At 40.4% G+C, this 17,072-nt stretch overlaps 1 protein-coding gene across 17 annotated transcripts in view; it reads left to right on the forward strand.

The window, feature by feature from the left end:
• Positions 1-17,072, forward strand: part of OSBPL6 (oxysterol binding protein like 6) — a 208,906-nt gene that overhangs the window by 118,392 nt on the left and 73,442 nt on the right. The gene's annotated exons all lie outside the window — the stretch shown is intronic.

Below are 17,072 nucleotides of genomic sequence, written 5' to 3' on the forward strand. Positions count from 1 at the left end.
CTGTTCTCGACAGCATAGACTTGGGTCTTTTTTTTTCTAATCTTTTTTTTTCTAATGATTTTATTTATTTATTCATGAGAGACACAGAGCATGAGAGAGAGAGGCAGAGACACAGGCAGAGGGAGAAGCAGGCTCCATGCAGGGAGCCCGACGCGGGACTCGATCCTGCGTCTCCAGGATCGCAACCTGGACTGAAGGTGGCGCTAAACCACTGAGCCACCCAGGCTGCCCTAGATTTGGGTCTTGAGACAGCCAGTCCAGATGTGAATTCATTCTTCTAGATGGTGGGAATGCACTGCTGGAGGTGTTTTCTTAGGGAACCCTCAGTCCCAGGCCCACCCTGGACTCTCCCGTCTTCTAGCAGGAGACCCCAGGGTTATCTGTAAGAATCAGAGGATCCTTACGTGTATATCTGTCACAGATGCTAAGGCAGGTATTTCTGCTACGGGGATTTTGGACACTGGTGTCCTTTGTTGTAGAGTTCAAACCAGACGTCCACATTCCTTTCATCAGAAGGGGTTTTGCCCTTAACTCACTCTGTGATCACACACAGTTATGTTTACTGCCTTGCGTTCATAGAGTAAAAGAAAGTAAAAGTACAGTGAACAGAATAACCGCATTTGTACAAAGTAGCAACAACTATATGCCTTGATGCTTTCTAAGTGTGCAGTTTCTGTTTCTCCTTCACCTGCCTCTCTGTCCTTTCTTGTTACGGCTTTTCCATTTTTCCTTTGCCCTGGGCGTTTCAATGGAGAGACATTTTAAGCAGCCTGGCCTTCCCAGCTGCTGACAGAAGGACGAGATTGACCCAGGTCACCCTGGAGAGTTGTGGCAAATGGAAAAGACGGATGATGGCTGTGCAAACATCTGCCGTGCGTTGTTGAGCTGCCCACTGCACCTGAGCTCCAAGGCTCCTGTGCAAAACCACAGGGAGGAACCGAGACCCTGGTCCACAGAGGGGGTCTGAAGGTAGACTGTGTGACTCCTGGCTGGCTCATGAATGAAAAGTTTTACAAGGAGAATCAAGTAGTAAGATATCTGTTACTCCTGTAAATTGAGACAATGCTCAAATGGTTGTTATTCTTTAAGGAGAGTTCACTTTAAATGCTGTGTGTGTCACTGGGTCCAGACTCTCCCAAATCCTTTTTCCTCTGGTTTGTGTCTCCTGTTTTGTGTCTGTTCATCTCTCTCAGGGGAGAGAATAAAGAACAATTAGAGTTCTGTTTTTCCCTTCCTGTCTCAGTCACTTCCTAAGTGATTTGGGGGAAATCAGAGATTGTGAGGATCCTGTGATCTAATATGATGCGATGGTTTTCATATACACCTATTGTGGTGCGTGATTATTTTCCTAGGGAAGGGGTGTGGAGAAAGTGATAAATGAGTCTTCAATGAATGTTACCATTCTTCCGATATGACACCCATGCAAACGGAGTCCGTCCTATGTCTCATAGATGGATCATATGAATAAATGATCGGCCCGTAGCTGAGAATTCAGTGATGCCTGAATGCACAGTGTTTGCCTGTCCTTCCCAGGTTTTAGTTTTAGATCACTAATCAATCAATTGGGCATTTCTACTTAAATGTACCACGACGTCTTAAATCAATACACATAAGCCTGTTCACTCTCAGGATAATCATTCTCTCACGGACTCCAGGGTCAAAGCCATTCCTTCCTCCTTTGACTCTTCCACATTCAGTAGGTTGACAAATTTTACTGATTATTTCCCCCTTTATAATGGGACCACTTCTTTCTATTTCCACTGTCCACTCACTAGCCTAGACTCTCGTCACTTCAACATCCCGCACAGTCCTCTGGCCTCACTGTGTCCCTGATGGCCTTGTGAGATCGAATTTCCTTAATATGGCAGATCCATTCTCACAACCTTCAAAGACTCTTCTTGTTTACCAACACAATTAAGGCCAGATTTCCTTACTTGGTATCTGATGACCTCTGTGACCTGATCCAGCCTCAGGGTCCCATGTCCCTCCCACCCTGTACAATCTTGTCTGTGCATCATTCCTAAAACTGCCTTATCCTCGTCTCTGCCTTTGTCTTTCCTACATAGAATTCCCACCACACTTGCTTGACCTGATATCCCGCCTTTTGGGACTGGCTCATGTGACCTTTCCCTGACCACTCAACCCCATGTAGCCCTCTCCCCTTCTCTGAACTTTTACAGAACTTTTGGACAACATTTGACATTTTTATATTTATTATTTTTTTAATAAACCGATCTCCTCAACTGTTTTCTAAGCTCTTCTAAACAGGCAACACGCTCTAATTCTTCAGGGACAAGCCTTGCACCTCAAATATTTTAATATAGCCCAGAGGGTTTTTTTTAAAAGCCCAGAGGATATTTTTAAAGACCTTCAATGGTGTTAGTCTTGTCTTCTTATTACAAACTTGCCATTCCAGATTTATGTGTCCTCTCTCTTCTTCCTTCCTCATAGATTGAGTAAAACAAAGACCATCTGCCAAGTGCATAGTAGTAATTGGCTGTCCTTCCTGTCGCAAAATTATGTAGCACAACAGGTGAGGGAGGGAGAGGAGTTAGGAAATGAAGGGATTCAGTGTCCTTTGTGATTTCACTGAGTGTTTCTTCATCAACATAAGAGGGTCAAGACTCCACTTAGGATTTAACGGGTTGGAAGACTTCAGTAATTGCTCCATTTACATTTCATTTCAGACTGATATTCAATGTTAGAACATTTAACAAAATTAACTTTGTGTGTGTGTATGTGTGTGTGAGTGTGTGCTTGTGAGAAAGAGACCCAGAAACAGAGAGAAATCAACTATGATTCATAATCTGCAAGAAATATATACTCTTAATTTTTTTAAAAGCAGAATTTCCCAATGTATGTGCCCAAGAATGCTTTCCCCTTGAGTTTGCATGAAAAGGGACTTTTATTGTCAAGAGAAATGCTAAACACAATCTCTTTTTGCGATATACATTAATAAATTAAGGACACTGGTAAATCCTGTAGTTAGAACTTTAACTGAGCATTTATAGAATCTAGTATATTGTGGAACTTTTTTTATTCTCCTAAGATTTGGTTGTTAAATATCCAATAAATTGGAAGAGAGGAGCACGTGGGTGGCTCAGCGGTTTGACTCAGAGTGTGATCCCAGAGTTTGGGATCGAGTCCCACATCAGGCTCCCTGCAGGGAGCCTGCTTCTCCCTCTGCCTATGTCTCTGCCTCTCTCTGTGTCTGTTGTAAATAAATAAATAAAATAAAAAAAGAAAGAAAGAAAGAAAGAAAGAAAGAAAGAAAGAAAGAAAGAAATTGGAAAAGGTAGGAACAAACACTGGAGCCCAGATTCCAAATGACTACACTAGACCGCGCTTAGGAGTGGCTGAGTGTCTTCCCCTTTAGATGTGGTATGTACCCTCTGATCAGCCACAGTCCCTACCTTTCTTTATCGTGCTTCAATACTTATGTTTCCTGCTTGACCCTGGAAAGCATTTGGATTGCCAGCCCTGATCCTGGATATTAAGTCCACCATAGTCATATTGAGGTGACAAAGAGTGATCTCCACTTAGATGTTAAGAAGGCATCTCAAACTTAACATGTCCAAAACTGAACTCTTCATTTCCCTCTAAAATCAACTCCTTCCCAGTCTTCGTTACCTGAGTAAGCAGCAAGTCTGTCCTTGCTTTTGGTCCAGGCAGAAACTTCACCAGGAATCATCCTTGACTCATCCTTTTTCTCACACCTGCTTCCAAACCCTCAGAGAATCCTATTGGTTCTATCTTTGGATGTACCTGAGGTCTTACCGCTGCTTACCACCTCCTCCCCCTCTACCCTGGTCTGAGCTACCATCATGTCTCACTCGGACGACGGCCATAGTCTTTTAACCTGTTTCCCTGCCTGTAAGTCCTTTGCCCAACATACACGTCATTTTCACAGAGTGGTCAGATTGATCCCTTCAAACCCTGAGTCAGAGCAAGCCACTCCTCTGTTCCAAACCTTCTAGTGGTTCCCATCTATCTCTAAGTAATACTTGAATTTCTGATTATTGTCTACAAGGTCAGTCATCATCTGGCTCTGCCCACCTCTCTGACCCCATCACCTGCCTTGTTTTCCTTCACTTAGTTCCCTCCAGCATTTTCCTCAGTTATGCTCCCACTGCAGGGTCTTTGTGTTTTGGACTCCCTTAGCCTAACTTGCTTTTCTCCAGGCATCTCCAAGTTTGCTCATGTACTTGACTCATTCTCCAAATGCATCCTTTTTGGATCACCAGTGCCCTGCCCTGCCTACCCTCATCACTCATTGACTACCTGCATCATCTTACTTCAAAGCACTAATACACCTGATAGGTTATGACATATTCATCTGTTCACATCTATATCCCCTTCCCCTATTGCCTGTCACTGACCTGTAAGCTCCCTGGAAATAGGAATTTTATTTCATTCAAAAATGTATCCTTGGCACCTCACACAGTACTTCATGTATGATTATGGCTCAGAATATATTTTAATGAATAAATGAGTGAGAAGTTAGCACGGAGAGGAAGATTGGGAACCAGGTTCCAGAAGTCTCATTAGCAGGGAAGGAATCGTCATGGGGTTGGGAGATGACAAAGTAGAAAGTATAGTGGGGAGCTCCATGTCTCTTGAGAAGGGTGGGTTTCAAGAGTAGAAGAGGGATCATCCAAGGGTGGCAGAGGGCAGCTGGGAGCACAGACCTTTTTGCTTGCTACCGACAGTGATTATGTGGTGAAATAAATGACTTGAAGCCCAAGAAGGAAATTGCATCAGACAAAAGCAAAGCATTGTTAAGATGTTAACAGATGTTAAAAATATTGGTGCGGGTGGGAGGTAACATTTTATGTTATTTTATTTGAGTATAGTCGACACACAACGTTCCATTAGTTTTAGGTGTAAACATAGTGATTCAACAACTTTGTACATGATCCCATGTTCACCACAAGAGAAGCTACCATTTGTCCCCATAATTGCTATTAAAACATCACTGACTGTATTCCCTTTACTGTGCCTTTTATTCCCTGTGACTTTATTCATTCCCTAACTGGAGATCTGTATCTCCCACTAGCTTTCACCCACTTTACCCAACCTCCCGTCCCTCTCCCCTCTAGCAACCATCAATTAGTTCTCTGTATTTATAGGTCTGATTCTGCTTTTTGTTTGTTTGATTCATTTGGGGTTTGGGTTGTTGTTTTTTTTTTTTTTTTTTAAAGATCTCACTTATGAGTGAAATCGTATGGAATTTGTCTTTCTCAGTCTGATTTATTTCACTTAGCACAACACCTTCTAGGCTTATTCATGTTGTCTCAAATGGCACAGTCTCATTCTTTTATTGGCTGAGTAATATTTCATTGTGTGTTTATGTATATATGTACACATATATACATATACACACATATATATCTGTTTAGACATCGCAAATGCTTCAGTGAGTCAATCTTTTTAGTTTAATGAAGAATGAAAGAAAAAAGTATTAGCCATTCCTTATAATGATTCAAAGTTCACTGAAGCTCAAAGACCATAAAATAAATACTTTTTGGTATATATAATACATATAGACACACATACATACCACATCTTCCTTATCCATTCATCTGTCAGTGGGTGGTTGGGTTACTTCTATATCTTGGCCATTGTAGATAATTCTGCAGTAAACACCAAGGCGCATATATCTTTTCAAATTAGTGTTTTCCATAACTTTATTTTAAGTCAGTAGTTACTATTTCCCATAGTGCTTATTTTATGGTAACATTACCTGATAGGCTAAGTTTATAACCAGCTGACTGGATTTTGTTTGTCTTCATAATTACTCTCACATTTACATATTTCAGAGAATTTTTTACAATATACAAGACCGAGACCACCTGTAGAGACAGTTTCAGTAGTTCTGGGATTAGGCCCAAGGATCTGCGTGTTTAAAAGTGAAACCTCTCTTTGGAGCCACAGTTTATTTCTATTTGTATCATTATCAGGTCATTTTCAGAAAATCAGACACTATTTCTCTAAGAATTTAGGGTTTGGAATGCATAGTTACTAGATGATAGAGTCTATTATTAGTATTAGACACAATTAAAATTGTTACAGATCTTCCAGTTTAGACATCGCAAATGCTTCAATGAGTCCATCTTTTTAGTTTAATGACAAATCAAAGAAAAAGTATAAGCCATTCCTTATAATGATTCAAAGTTCGCTGAAGCTCAGAGATCATAAAATAAATAATTTTTAAGGAAAAATTATGAGTAAGTCATAAGAGGCTTGTAGTTAATCTTCTTGCCAGTTTTGATAAAATATTTATTTAGTGTCATAGTCAATCTTCCACAACAAATAGAAGATTTCGATTACATGAGTATCTAAAGATGTCTCCTGTACATTATCACCAGCAATACATTTGAAAAGCAGCCATGGCCCATTCAGTTAATGTTCATCGATGACAAGTGAAAGCAGTCTCCAGCAGTGATTATGTGGGACTCCTGGGACCATGGGCTGGTGACCTGCCTTCCGAGTTCTGGTGTCAGCAGCATCTGCTGCTTATGTGACTTTCCTTAGAAATGAAAAAGGTGCCTAAAAAAACTAGAAAGTAACAGTGGTCCTCATCAATGTCTATACTTTATGTATGGAGTTTTCATACAATATTTCTTCCTGGACAAACAGGCTGATAAAAATATCCCCCAGCATATACATGAACTGAATTGGAATACGTCTCTTCCAGTTGAACCTCTGAAGCATCTTCTTCAAATAGCTTTGTTAAATGAAATAACCAGATCACTGCTTTGAAATACAGTGTCTGTCTTCTGAATATGAAACCTGTTTCCATCTTTGAGTTGAGAAAAATAAAGTGTTATTGCAAACAAAAGCGTTCTAGCTTTTAAAGAAAAGAAAATGCAAGCATTCCTGATTTAATACCAAACCTCCGATTTAAGCTTGAGCTGCTTCTAGTTTAGCCTTTTTGGGATTCTACTCATCCCATGGAACCTAACTTTTAGGACTGAGGACCTATGTTAATGGGGAAGAAAAAATAATTACTTGCAAGAACACGCTGTGACAAGCTTCTGTGATTTAGACGCATTTTGTAAATTGGGTGTCCTGGAAAATCTAAATATTAGGCAAAATTCATGAATAAACAGCTAGGACAACACCAGCAACAGCTAATATCTCATGGGTTCTCACAGTGGAAGGTTGGAACAATCCTCGCCTCTTTCAAAGACCTAAATGATGGCATAAAGTGGAGCATCTTTCCCACAGCTAATGAGCAGCTAAGACAGGATTTGCTCCATGGAAAGCCTGATTCTGGATCCCCTGTTCTTGCCCACACCACTATTTGCTTCACTTTAGGGCTTGACAAGCTGAATGTCCAGGAGAAGGGCCTTCTGTACACTTCAAAGCAAACTCTGTAAGGCAGCAGGTGTCAATTATTTTTGAGTTATGTTTTGCCACCTTATTTTTTTTTTCCCTCAGTGATAATGGTGATTTTTTTAACACCCTCATTGTCTGGGGAAACAATAGACCAAATGGTACAGACACCAATATGTTCATAATTTTTATCATGAAATACTATTATTGAAGGTGAGTCAAGTTCTTTGTGCTTTCCTGAATTTTCTTTATTTGCACTACACCTATTGTCTTTGTAATGAGAAGTTTGGACCCTTTGTTTATATTCATTGAAAACTGTGATTAGCCTTTTCCATGAAATGAAATGAGCAGCCCTATAGTTTTCTTGCTGTCGCCACCGTTTGGAGATCATTGTCACTGCTGCTTGGTGTTCGCCGTGGGTATTCAGTCCATGTCAAATGTGCTGAAATTGAGACCACGGGAAAGAAATCTGCCACCTAGCATTCAGGTGCTCATTATCCACGAGGAATTCAGAACTCGACATTATTTGAGAAAGAATCTGGTTGCTGCTTTCGTTGGTATGTTTGCAGAAGCCTCTGGTTCTCTAGGCCTGCTTTATCCGCTTCTCACTGGAGAAGTTCTCTCTTCTTATTGAGCTGGCTGGTTTGGTATAGCATTTTTATGGCAGCAAATTTGTCTGTCAGACCCAAGATTAACGTTGCCTGTTCAGTTCTTAGGTGTAACACCAAATGGAAAGAGCCACAGTATAATCAGTTAGTGAACCCCAGAAGGTCTCTCATTCATGGGTCATAGAGGGGACCTGGGAATCTGTCATTTACAGATGCTTCCCCGGGAGACTGTTGCTCACCCAGGTTTGGAAAGCATCGCTCTTCACAGAATACATTTACAGGTGTTTCTCAAGGACTATAAAAACATCATCTCAGAGGACCATAAATTCTACAAAACTGCTTTGTTTGATTTTCAATTTTGACAGAGAGAAGATGTTACCATCCCTTTGCCCAGTCGCTACTGAAAGTGACTAGGCCATAAGTAAAATACTCTCACAAAGATAGAGGAAAGCCCCACATAACTTGTATAAAGCACCAGACTTCTTGACCTCAAATCCTGATTAAGAGCTAATTTTGTAATAATAACGATAACCAGTGTTTATGAGGTTTCAGGGAAATGGACATTCTCATGCACTGCTGCTAAACATGTTAACTGATTCTGCTTTTCTGGAGGGAAATGTTGTGATACATATCAAAATCTCTTAAAAGGTCATCCCCATAAGGACACAGTAACTCAGCTTCTAAGAAACGTATTCCAAGGAAGCACCAAAGATACATGTAAAGATTTCTGTGCAAAGATATTTATCAGAGTATTTTTATGCTATTAAAACATTAGAAACAGCCTAGTGTTCAACAAGGAGTTATTTAAATAAATAACCTACCTCGTGGTCCTGCAATGGAATATTGCACTGCTGCTAAAAATGTTTTTGAAGAATGTTCCATGCTGTGGGAAAATCTTACATTGTTAATTGAAGAAAACTGGTTATTAAGTTGAAAATGTAGTATAATTCCACTTTTATTTTTAAGAACCACGTGTATATAGGGACACCTGGGTGGCTCAGTCAGTTAAGCATCTGACTCTGATTTCAGCTCAGGTCGTGATCTGGAATTGTAGAATTGAGTCCCATGTTGGTCTCTGCACTTAGGGGAGAGTCTGCTTCAAATTCTCTTTCTTCCCGTCCCGCTTCCCCTCCTCCTCATGCCCCCCCCCTCCAATAAATAAATAAATATTTTAAAAAAGAATGGAGTGTATATATGCATTGAAAAAAAAAGCTGAAAGCAAATACAGCAAGATATTGAAAGAGTTTGTTGCTGGTGTGGTAGTTTTCATTTCTTTTTTTCTTTTCTGATCCATCCATTCCCCCCACCCACCAATGTTTCTGCAATGAATGCTTATTGCTTCTATAGTAAAAAAAAAAAATGTATGTCATATCTTTTGACTCCTATTTTGTGAGTTAACATGCCTATGTATGTAGCTTTAAAATAGTATTGTGAATATAGTAAATAAAAATGTCAGCTATTTTATTTTTTTTAAAGATTTTATTTATTCATTCATGAGAGACACACACAGAGAGAGAGGCAGAGACACAGGCAGAGGGAGAAGCAGGCTCCATGCAGGGAGCCTGATGTAGGACTCGATCCTGGTCTCCAGGATCACACCCTGGGCTGAAGGCAGATGCTCAACTGCTGAGCCACCTGGGAGGCCCTGTCAGCTATTTTAGTAATGGAATTGTAAGTCTTACTTCCATAAGTAAAAAAAAAAAAAAAAAAAAAAAACAAAACAAAACTTAAAATTAAATAAATGTGTAGGATATGCCCCATAGGTTTTAAAAACTTGCAGCAAGTTTTTAAAACCATCTTGAGGCACTGAGACAGGTGCTAGGCCACCCTTTCTCTACGTTACTACCTGTATTTATCTCATGGCAATTTGTTTGTTCTTTCATTCAGCAAATATTTATGGGTACATATAAGCAAACCATATATATGCTCTGAGTACATAGAGGTGATCAAAACAAATGAACTCCGCCTTAAATACACATACATATAGATACACATAAATAGATCCATATAGGATTTTTTCTTCTTTTTTTTTGTTAGCAAAATCATGTGAGTGATTGTCCTACTGAAAACCTGTGTCTGTTGTGGGTCGTTGAATAGCTGTGTAGAAAATTATAAATTAGGGACACCTGGGTGGCTCAGGGGTTGAGCATCTACCTTTGGCCCAGGGTGTGATCCTGGAGTCCCCGGATGAAGTCCCATGTCGGGCTCCCTGCATGGAGCCTGCATCTCCCTCTGTGTCTCTGCCTCTCTCTCTCTCTCTCTCTCTCTCTCTCTCTGTGTGTGTGTGTGTGTGTCTCATGAATAAATAAATAAAATCTTTAAAAAAAAAAGAGAAAAAGAAAATTATAAACTATCTTGACTTTACTGTTCTTATCAAGTCACACTTACCTGCCACCCTGCTTTTTACATTAACTCTGCATGTTCCAGAGCCTTTGCTCTTGAAGTGACCTAGTATGTTTCCCTGTTATTTGCTATTTGTTTAAATTGCTGCACCAAAGTATGATCAGAGTTGCTGAAGTTTTCAGGGATTTTGTTAATGTGTTCGTGAGTCTTGAGAGTACAGGTAAGAAACAAACCTGCTGGTGGGTTCTGGGTCCAGTACTCCTGGAGGGCAACCATGGGAATTAAAAAGCTGCTTATTCACATGCCTTTTACCACTTCACAGTCAAGATTGCTGAACTACTGTTGGCTGTAAATTGACTACTTGATGGAAAAAAAAAAATTCCTGATGGTATTTCTTACAATGCAGGGTTTCCGGCCATAGGCCAGTTCAATGTGGGGTCCTAACTATTGGCTCCTAGTAACTTTCATATTTCTGTACAGGAATCAAGATTGGATGACCGCTGCCTCTCCTTCCCCAGGCGTGTCGTGTGGCATCTTCCCAGCCACTGTTTCTAAAATTTTCCACTTTCGATGTCACACATACCCCGCCCTGCAGTGGGGTGGAGGAGGGGGAGTAAAAAAAAATAAATAAAATTTTCCACTTTCATTCATTAGTGGCACTTAAGTGGAGATTTATCATTAATGCAACTCTGCCATCTTTCAGTGAGAGTAAGACAATTATTACTATAAAGAAAGTAGAATTATTGCTTATATAGTCGTGGCCCTCTGGCTTCAGTGATTTTGGTATTTTATGCTATTCCAATAATCATGATGATGATATTTCTTGAAGGGAGTTATTAAGAAGACAGCAGGCAAGTCCACGTGCCTCTGCTGCCACGCCATTCAGAAGGGTGCAGGGTGGGCAGCCCGGGTGGCTCAGCAGTTTAGCGCTGCCTTTGGCCCAGGTTGTGACCCTGGGGTCCCAGAATCGAGTCCCACGTTGGACTCCTGCATGGAGCCTGCTTCTCCCTCTGCCTGTGTCTTTGCCTCTCTCTCTCTCTCTCTCTCTCTGTGTCTCTCATGAATAAATACATAAAATCTTTAATAAAGGGGGTGCAGGGTCTGCACTCAGTCTGTTAGCTTCCTCAGGAAGTCCTAAAGCTCTGGTCATGAGGTGCTGCTGCCTACCGTTACTAGGTTGACCAGGTAACATCGTGGTCATGTCGGGCATGAATTCTTCACTTCCAGATGTCATACCCAGCGGGGTGCTTGGACACATCTTTCTATAAAAATACACAGGATTCCTAAAGATTTATTCTTACAGCGATTACCACTGAGATGTCAGCTACTATTTATCAGATCCCCAGGTGTGCATGAATTAGGTGCCAGCTCCGGGATGTGCAGGGTCTTCCAAGGGACACGTTACCTTCCCCATTTTACAGCTAGAGGACCCCGAGGTGGGAGAGGGTCGTGGTTTGCCCAAGTCACGTGGTAAAGAGCAGCATGAGGGTTGGCATGCTCATCTGCGTGACTGCAAAATTCCTGTTCTTTTCTCGGGTCGGACACTGCATCCCCGAAGGAAAAGCCAGCTGGCTTGCTCTTAGTTCTTGACTTGGAAATGAACCTGAAGGTTGCACCATATTTAGGAGTGCTAGAATCTTTTTTTGTTTTACTCATTCCTGCCTCTCTGCTTCCATAAAAGTTTGTGGTCGAGGGTGGCTTCTGATGTGGTCAGTTAGTCTCGATGGAACACCCTGCTTGAAATTGCTGTTGTTTTGCCATTTCACGTTGGCCTTGCTTTCAGTAGAAGGCTTAGAAGCCTGGGTGCAGAGCAAGATCTCCATTCATGTTCCAAATCCAACACTTACCGACCCTGTGTCATTCATTTAACCCCTCTGTGCCTCTCTCAGTCCCATCAGCCGTAAAATAAATGTCATAGTCATGACTCAGGCTCTTTCTGTGAAAATGGAATGAAATAATCCATGTGAAGCTTAAAGACAGGGATGCAGAGAACCCCAGACACTACCCGCCGCCGCCACCACCGTTGTTACCATTAGCATTATCACATGAAAGTGACAGGCTTCACTGAAAATAGTGTTGCTGAGTTAAAATTAGATGTCACTGGATGCCTGGGTGGCTCAACGGTTTAGCGCCTGCCTTTGGCCCAGGGGGTGATTCTGGAGTCCCGGGATCGAATCCCACATCGGGCTCCCTGCATGGAGCCTGCTTCTCCCTCTGCATGTGTCTCCGCCTCTCTCTCTGTGTCTCTCATGAATAAATAACTTTTAAAAAATTAGATGTGACTAGGGTCACCTGGGTGGCTCAGTCCATTAAGCATCTGCCCTGGGCTCAGGTCATGATCCCAGGGCCCTGGGCTGGAGCCCCATGTCAGGCTGTCTTAGCAGCGAGTCTGCTTCTCCCTCCTTCTGCCAGCCACTCTGCCTACTTGTGCAAGTTCTCTCTCTCTCTCTCTCTCTCTCTCTCTGTCAAATAAATAAATAAGATCTTTAAAATAAATTAATTAATTAAAATTAGATGCAACTAGCAGAGACACAAGCCTGACAGCCAAAAGCCTGAAGAAGGAAATAACTTAGAAGTCATAAAGCTATTTTAGGTATTTTTCTTTGAAAATGTGTGACATAACTCATGAATGTCAAAATAGCTTCAATATGATCAGACGGGCAATTTTAGGGGAGGTAACATTCTGAGAGCAGTGGGCCAGTTTGCCTTATTACTGCCCTCAATTCGTATGAAAAAAGGGGCCTTTGCAGACATTTGTAGCCACAGCCTAAAACAGTGACAGCAGTTCCTGTATGTCTTGCAAAGGAGAAGAGGGCAAAGAAAGAGCTAACAAACCAGGAGCCCCTTTCAGCGGATCTTGGGCACTCTCATTTTGAGAATCCCATCCCCCTCCGTGGGAGTTGACGCTAAATGAACTCTTACCAAATTAAAGAGCTGTAGTGACATGTGTGTCCTAGACTCCTGGCTTTAAACTAAATATATGTATCAGTTCTCTCTGGGGGATGAGGGGGTGGCAGGCAGCAGAGTAGTACTCCCACCTTCTCTGTGTGGTCTAAGTTCCTGAAAAAAAGGGACTTGGAGTTTTTGGGTGTTGAGTTTGGCAAGTTCTTTCTATATCTTGGATACTAGCCCTTTATCTGATGTGTCACTTGCAAATATCTTCTCCCATTCCATAGGTTGCCTTTTGGTTCTGTTGAGTGTTTACTCCGCTGTGCAGAAGTGCAAATCCAATTTAAATTTAAAACACAATAACAAAAAACGGACCGGTAATGAAGCTAGGTGACGAAGCTAGGTTTGTCACCGTGACAACGTACGACTCTAGTGGGGCATACTGATCGTGGGGGAGACGCATATGAGGGGGCCAGTGGCCTATGGGAAACCTCTGAACTTTCAGTTTTGCTGTAAACTTAAAACTACTCTTTAAAAAAAAAAAGTCTTAGAAAAAAAAAAACCTCACTGACCTGAAAAGTTGTAATTTTAGGATTTGAAAGGAAACTTGATTTTAAAAGAATAATTAATAGGTTTATGTAATCCTTTATTTAACCTGCTTATATAATACGTATAACACATTGAAAGTATTTGGCATATGTTTCCACATCACCGTGAAAGCATATGAAAATAGCCAGCTAGGGAAGAAAAGTACACAAAAAAAAGTAGATAGCACAGGTTATGATCTTCAAGGAAACCTTATGAAATGGGCTCATTCTTATTACTGACGATGTTGCCACGTTAGTTTAACCAGCCATTAGCTTTAAATCTACTGAACAAGAGCCCTGTGGTTAATTCACTGGATGTGTCACTTTGAAAAGTTAAGTTCTTTAAATGCTTTCACAAGCTCCGACCTCTTGGAGCTGTGAGGTTTTTTTTTAAATCCCAATATGAAGCTAGAAGGCCATTTTATGCCTAATCATGTGTCAGTGATTGCTGAGGGACTATTCTCTACAGATTCATCAGAGAGCTCTGGAAACCTCCAGAAATTTTTGACTGGCTGCAGTGCATGGGGTCTTATGCTAAGGGTAGGTTGGCGGTAGAGGAGGTGGGATACCAAGGTGAAGATGAGCTAATCCCTACCTCCAAGGAGCACCCAGTCTACCTAGAGTCCAAGACTGAGTAGGGTGAAGGCTGAAGACTGTCTTCTTTTTATCTGCCAATATTGAAAATGGAGCATTTAAGTATTTAGATATTTCATTACAAATAATGAATGGGTGGCTCAGTCAGTTAAGCGTCCAGGTCTTGATGTTGGATCAGGTCATGGTGTCAGGGTTGTGAGGTCGAGCCCTGCATTGGGCTCTGAGCTGGGTGTGGAGCCTGCTTAAGATTCTCTCTCTGCTCCTGTCCCCTCTTAAAAAAAACAAAACAAAACAAAACAAAACAATCAAAACAAATAATGAATGGTTATGCGTGTGATTATATAACTTCAGGGATTTGCTTTTAGCTTTAAACACCGTGAGGGTGAAGGTAGTTCTTAAGGTAGGGGTTTAATTTTTTATTATTGGAAAATAAATAGACAGTGATAGGTTCTAATAATATACAAATATAAGACTGCAAGTTTGCATAAGAGCTTTTGGCTTCTTCATTACCATTACAGAGGTGAAATGAAATAGCTTATTTTTTGAAGCTAGTTACATTTATAATGAGTATCACCCAGTGGTTTTATAAATTACACTTTAATTTTTTATTTTTATTATTTTTTATTGAAGTTTGATTTGCCAACATATAGCATAACACCCAGTGCTCATCCCATGAGTGCCCTCCTCAGTGCCCGTCACCCAGTTACCCCAACCCCCTACCTACCTCCCATTCTGCAACCCTTTGTTCGCTTCCCAGAGTTAGGAGTCTCTCCTGGTTTGTCTTCCTTTCTAATTTATGCTTCTTTAATTTTTAAGTAAAATATATATCATACATTTGTGGTAATAAAATATTCATTTATTTACAATTTCTTCGTAAGGTGTTTATGATTATCTGTGACTTAGCAAATCAACATTTGGGTCTTGTATTTTTCACTCAGCTTGAATGTGCTATACTGAACCACGTTTGAAATAAATGAACCTCTTTTCTTCTATACTATAAACTGTTTAGTAAAACCAGGTGGAAAATAAAGTAACATTGGGTTTTTTGTCACAGATACTGCAGTAGGTATTTTGTAGATTCTTTCCAGTTTCATTGCTAACCCTTCAGAATCACAAAATCTTAGCAACATTTTCATTATTCCCAGGTATCTTTAGAGACAAAACTCATTTTTATCACACTTTCAATATCCTAAATTGATTTTCTAGGTCTCTGGCTTGGTTTGGAAATTAGAGAATTTAGTTTCCTTCCTCTGGCTAAATTCCTGAATTAATCCTTTATTTCCTGCCTACATAGTTACTACGGTCAACTTTCTTCCCAAGTTTTGCTTTTCTTACCATATTTGTTTGTTAGGGGTGGGGCCAGGGAGGTGATGTATATGTGTTCTATTGCCCAGCAAGCTGTAAGTATGAGGGTAGAGGAGGGCTGGAGCCAAACATATCTCACTGGACAATTTAGAGTAAGTAAAAGCAATAGCCACACAGAACAGGGTTAAGGCCTCGGTTTTCAAAAATTTGTTCAACCTTATTTGATCCTTGGTTCAAGAGCTACCTTTTCAGAATCATTGCTCCAGAAGCTAGCCAGGTGGAATGATGAGTTGAAAGTTTGACCTTTTCTTTTCTATATTTCTATGTTGTATTTGAATCTTTCGTAATGAGCATATATTAGTTTTGTCTTATTAAGACATAAGAAAGAAAATGAAATTTGGGAGGGGGGAGACGATTACCTCCCAAAAGAAGGTAATAACGTTTTTGTTTCAACAGCAACAAAATTCTCATTTTCGTTTCTAATTACATGATCTCAGAATAGATCTTAATTTTAAATTTAGCTGCTGTGTTTTGAAAAGGATCCTATCCAAAATACCAACATGAACAAATAATGCAAGTCCCGGGTTCTTTGCTCCCTTTTTGTTAAAGATCTGAGCACACCAGTTTTAACCTCCAGTTCTGAGCACACCAGTTTTAACCTCATGAGATGCCTTTGCTTTTTTTTTTTTTTAAGGTAAAATGAAAACAGTGGGTAGAGTCTGACATATTTATTTGATAAAATATCATAGCTATAAGTGGTACAATATAATTCAGATTCCACTAACATTTATTTAATATGATAATCATATATCTCATTTGATGTTTACATTGAACTTGTAAGGTAGCTCCTACTATTGTCTTCTCTTCCTGGAGACGAGGAAATAGATGCAGAGAGAAATTAAATAATAGCCTCAAACAAGTATTTAATATGTGTGGGAACCCAAGTTCAACTCTCGTTTCATCTGAATGTAGGCCAGTGGTTTTTCTCATTTTGCTCATTTGTCATCCTTTTCTCACTCACCAAATCTGATGATTCCTGCCCATCAATAGCAGTGTTCCTCTCTGGGGTGAGAAGGTGGGAGATTTTCCCTGGGGGCCCATCAGAATCTATGTGTGGGATGATACGTGTACTTTGAAAAAGATGCCAGAGATAATTCTACTTCCCTACCACTTGCCCTGATTGACATTCTCTGCATTATCCCACACTGTAATAATGGTTTGATTTTAGTCTATTGACTTTAGAATAGAACTTCTTTCAGCTTTTTTATTTAATAACTCTGCAGAAGGGCTTTTTCCCCCCACAAATTTACCAGGCAATTAGTTTCATGGAATATTTCTGGGTTAGCATATTTCCCTTTCCCCAGAAATAAATCTTGAATTATATGGGGCAAGAAACTCTTTTTTTTTT

The sequence above is a fragment of the Vulpes vulpes genome, chromosome 3 (genome assembly GCF_048418805.1).
Source record: "Vulpes vulpes isolate BD-2025 chromosome 3, VulVul3, whole genome shotgun sequence".
In the NCBI taxonomy this organism is placed as follows: Eukaryota; Metazoa; Chordata; class Mammalia; order Carnivora; family Canidae; genus Vulpes; species Vulpes vulpes.